The sequence below is a fragment of the Scylla paramamosain genome, chromosome 23 (assembly GCF_035594125.1).
Source record: "Scylla paramamosain isolate STU-SP2022 chromosome 23, ASM3559412v1, whole genome shotgun sequence".
In the NCBI taxonomy this organism is placed as follows: Eukaryota; Metazoa; Arthropoda; class Malacostraca; order Decapoda; family Portunidae; genus Scylla; species Scylla paramamosain.
In genome coordinates this window covers 10,177,986-10,182,985 of record NC_087173.1, presented here as the reverse complement: position 1 = coordinate 10,182,985, position 5,000 = coordinate 10,177,986, and the positions used below count along the sequence as shown (strand labels likewise).

Sequence of the window (5,000 nt, the reverse complement as noted above, 5' to 3'; positions counted from 1 at the left end):
AGAAAAAAAGACAGAAAAGGAAAAAGAAAAGGAAAAAGAAAAGAAAAAAGAAAAAGAAAAAGGGAAAGAGAAACAAGAAAATGAATAGGAAAAGATAAAGAAAAGAAAAAAGAAGGAAAAGGGAAAAAGGAAAGGAGTAAGAGAAGGAAAAGAGAAAGTGAAGAGAAAGAAAAGAAAGAAAGAATAAAATGAGAAAGAAAAGAGAAAGAAAAGAAAAGAAAAGAAAGGAAATGAAAAATTATGAAACAGGGATCGACATTTATTTTACTTTGTAGTTTGTGAAAAGTTGAATGAAGAGGGAGAGGAAAATGCAAACAACTGTGAATAAATATGAAGAAAAGAGGAAGATGAAGTAAGACACAGGAAAGATAATAATATGATGTTTTGAATTACAAAAAAACATAGATAAAATAAAAAAAAAGATAAAATAGGAAAAGTAACAATGAAAATATTTCAATTTACAAAGATTCAGTGGAAAAAAATATAAAAATGATAGATATTGAGTAAAGGGTAATGAAGTCAGGCTCTCTCTCTCTCTCTCTCTCTCTCTCTCTCTCTCTCTCTCTCTCTCTCTCTCTCTCTCTCTCTCTCTCTCTCTCTCTCTCTCTCTCTCTCAGGAATGCAGCAGGATGTTAGCATTAAACTACATTCTGTGCTATTTCCTTTCCAACCCTTTTTCTCTCTCTCCCCATTTTTTTCCTCTTCTGCCCTTTTTTCCCACCACTGCTAATGCTGTAAACTCACTGCACAAAAGGATGGATGGACTGAGTAAACTTTCCTCCTTCCCTCCCTCCTTCCCCCCTCTTTCCTCCAATTAATTACATCTCAAAGTGGATACCTGCCCCCCCACCCCTCTCTCTCTCTCTCTCTCTCACACACTATTCTGTCCACCTACCTAATGCAAGAGTCAACCAGTGTTCCCAGTCTTTCATCCCTTTCACTGGTAAACTCTGGAACTCCCTGCCTGCTTCTGTATTTCCTCCTACCTATGACTTGAACTCTTTCATGTGGGAGGTTTCAAGACACTTCCTCAAAATTTTGGGTAATCATTTTGACACTAATTTGAGGACTGGCAGCTTCAATATATCTTTTTTTCAGCCTTCTTAGTTGCTCTTAGCTGAAATCCTTGCTACACAAATATAAGGAAAGAGAAATTGAAAGAAAAAAGATATAGATGGATAGATAGACAGCTAGATAGATAGACAGGTAGACAGATAGATAGATAGATAGATGGACAGATGGATAGTCTTAATAACTAGCATGGTCCAACAAATTATTCTTACACTAAACACACACACACACACACACACACACACACACACACACACACACACACACACACACACACACACACACACAAGAGGCAGAAACAACTAGAGAAGACTCATAGAGAAACAAAACACACACACACACACACACACACACACACACACACACACACACACACACACACACACACACACACACATTAGCACACCTTAACACATTCACCACCACACACACAGGTATTCCTCCCCTCCTGCCATGCATAATACATCACACCCAGCCACCTCGCCTCTCCAGCAGCAGGAAGACGACAGCCAATCCTTCCATAATACACAAGGTCATGGTGATGCAACAAAAACAGGGGACAGGAGGGAGCTAGGTTGAACTGGGGGGATGCTGGAGTAACAATGGTGATGAATGGATGGCTTTGAGTTTTGGAGTAATGATGAGTGAGTGGTGAGTAATGATGTAATGAATGGGGTTTGAATGGTGTGAGTAATGGTGAGTAATGATGAATGAGTCTGAATGCTGGAATGACTAATAATGAATGGGGGTTTTTGAATAATTGTTGGCATCTTTGTGAATTATATATGATAGGTGATAAATGAAGGATATGAAACAATTAAAAGGCTCTAGTTATGGTTTGTATCCTTGTCAATGATGGAGCAAAGTAACAGAATAGTAATGGAATAATTGATGGTGATACGAGAGTACTTAGAAGTAGAAACAAAACCATAAACACTGTGTCATAGCAAGTGTAACAAAAGAGGATGAAATTTTGTAATGTAATGAAATACTGTGATGTCTATGATGTTATGAATAATAATGATGCAAAGTAAGTTAATGTAACAGTGATAATGAGAGAGAGAGAGAGAGAGAGAGAGAGAGAGAGAGAGAGAGAGAGAGAGAGAGAGAGAGAGAGAGAGAGAGAGAGAGAGAGAGAGAGAGAGAGAGAGAGAGAGAGAGAGAGAGAGAAAGCAAAATCACATCAGCCAATATAACAATTACACAGAAAAGTAAAACAATAAATAAATTAAATAAGAAAAGGAAAACATAGACAATACATAAAAACATTCAAACATAAAGACTGTAGTGATGTGAGGAAGGTTCATGACACCATATCTATCAAGAGTCTACCCTTGATACTACCCAGAAAACAACATGCTGGGCACATGTTCTGGCTGTGAAAACTGTGGTGCAGCAGAAGGCACTGACAGAGGATGTAGTACACGATGTCCTTACCTATATCAAATACACACAGAGGGAAGACTCAAGAACAAGGTGTAGATAGTTGCTGATATGAAGTAGGCACTGCAGAAGGCACAGGAGGAGGATGTAGAAATAGGAAATCCTTGCCCATATTAGATACACACTACAGAAGGCAATGAAGGAAGACTTGGTAACATAAACTTGGTATTATATAAACTGCAGAAGACACAGGAAGGACACAGGACACAGGAGCATCACAAACAAACCAGTAAGTACAGCCACAAGTCAGTTTCAGCCATGACATCACAGCAGGCAGCACGCAGGACACAGGAAGGGCAGTCAGGTAGCACAGGATGCACCACAGCACCACAGCGACTGCATACTGAGCACGGTGATGAGCGGTGACAAAGAGGCACAAGATGGGGAGGACAATTGCTTCACTGGCCACGTGGGTGAAGCGACTGCCAGGTAACAATGAGGGAAGGGGTGCTGGTGAGCCTGATGTGTGGAGAAGCTTGCAGTGTTAGGTGGTGAAGCTTGAGTGTTAGATGGTGAACCTTGAGTGTTCGGTGTTGAAGCTTAAGTGTTTGATGATGAAGCTTGGAGTGTTAGGTGTTGGTAAGCTTGAACTGTAGTGAAGCTTGGAGTAGATGTAGATGTAGATGCAGAGCTGTAGTTTTTGTATTGACAGCTCCTTATGGATTCTCCTGGTTTTGCTTCATGTTTTATTGTATTGCTTGTTTTCTTTTGTTCTCTCTTTTCATACACATTTTACACAGAACTTCTTTATGTTCTTCAAGTTGTTGCTCCTGGTTTGCAAACAGGAAGTCTGTGTCTAGATATGGGCTTTGTAGGATCTAAATAGCTGGTATGATAAGCTTCAATAACCACACTTTTTTCTTTTTTTCTTTTTTTTTTTTCCTTTTTAGAAGTCTGCAGTGTCTTCAGAGGCCTTGGTTCACATCTCACTATCCCCCACTTTTTTCTTTCTTTCTTTCCTTTCTTTTTTTCTCTTATTGTTGCCATTGTCTTCACAGGCATCAGTTCATATCCCACAGCTGCCACCAATTGTTGTATTGGTGTAATAAAGAGACAACTGATGACAGTGTTTGGTATTCTAGGTCACCAGTCTAGCCCACAGCTGCCATCAATTGTTGTAATAACTACATTGCTTGGTCTTCTTGGTCACCAGTCTCCTTGGAAGTACAGATTCATATCCCACAGCTGCCACCAATTGTAGTGATGTATGTAACAGAGATGCCTGGCAACACTAGCTGGTCTCTTGTAGGAGTATGTACAGTGATGCTCTGAAGCCAAGCAACAAACCACAATCCCTCAGTGTTTGGATTGAATGAGACATGCAACACACAAAGAAAGTGAACATGGAAAAGTACACAACTCCCAACCACAACTGTACAAAACAGGTATGAATACAGTTAAGAGAAGGGCAGCAGATGTATGGGCATGTCTGTGTACCTAACTCATTCCTAACTCACTCACTCCCTCTTGACTGGACAGCTTTAGACACCATGGCTCATAAACGGCTAATCTAGAAGCCTTTAACTGCCATACATTGCCATACACCATAACACACACACACACACATACACACACACACACACACACACACACACACACACACACACACACACCTTATGATACAGTACACATACCTCTTGTGTGTGGATGGTGGGTAGTGGCTGGCAGGATATCTGAAATAGAGGACAGGAAGGAAGGGATGAGTTACTGAGATCACTGGTATATTAGGCAAACTACAGAGAATTAAACTAGTCCTGAGGTATACATGATAAAAAAGTATCAGTGCACAGGATGGTCAATGCCTACAGGAAATATTAGAGCAACTGCTAATGGGGAGGGTTGGCATGCCTGGCTGTGGCTTGTTAATAAGATTCAAACCACTCAGCAATTGTCTCATAACTCTGATCCTAAAACGTCTTACACCGCCAAGAAGTTTACGTGGTTATCTTTGCATTGTGGTCACATTAGTCACCATGGAAACCTCACAGGCAACATGCTGGGCTGGTATGACCCTCTATGCTGCAGGCTATGGCGTTATCAAGATTACCCATCACCTTTGTATTCACCATAACACAGCAGCATGGTGGACTTGGCAGCACGCAGACACAGGTGCTGCAGACCACACGCCATGAACTGGGCATGCACCGGACAGCAGGGCTACCAATGTGTATCAAGATGGCCACTACGCTTCACTGTCCTTTGTTCCACGGTGTCAGAATGGTTCAAGCATACAGCGCACCAATACTTTTTTACTGTGTGTACACTTTATCATCAGTTTATTGGGAAAAGAAAGGAATGAATCTGGTTCTGAGGCACATTTAACCATCACTCTACTGGCCCTGTGGTTGTCAACATTTTCTGAGTTTAAGTTCCAGGAGCTTTAGAGTTCATACACACTAATTACAAAAAAATACAAGAATAGCTCATGTTTTTCTTTGTTTTTGAGACTGAAAATATATACATAAATAATTAGGTGTCCATTTTAA

General features: G+C 40.5%; 1 protein-coding gene across 1 annotated transcript in view; it reads right to left on the bottom strand.

Annotated features, from left to right (window-relative positions):
- LOC135112142 (E3 ubiquitin-protein ligase ZNRF1-like) overlaps positions 1-5,000 on the bottom strand; it is a 68,634-nt gene that overhangs the window by 48,250 nt on the left and 15,384 nt on the right. The window contains 1 exon segment of the mRNA XM_064026194.1: positions 4,149-4,187. The gene's annotated coding sequence lies outside the window, so the exon portion shown is untranslated.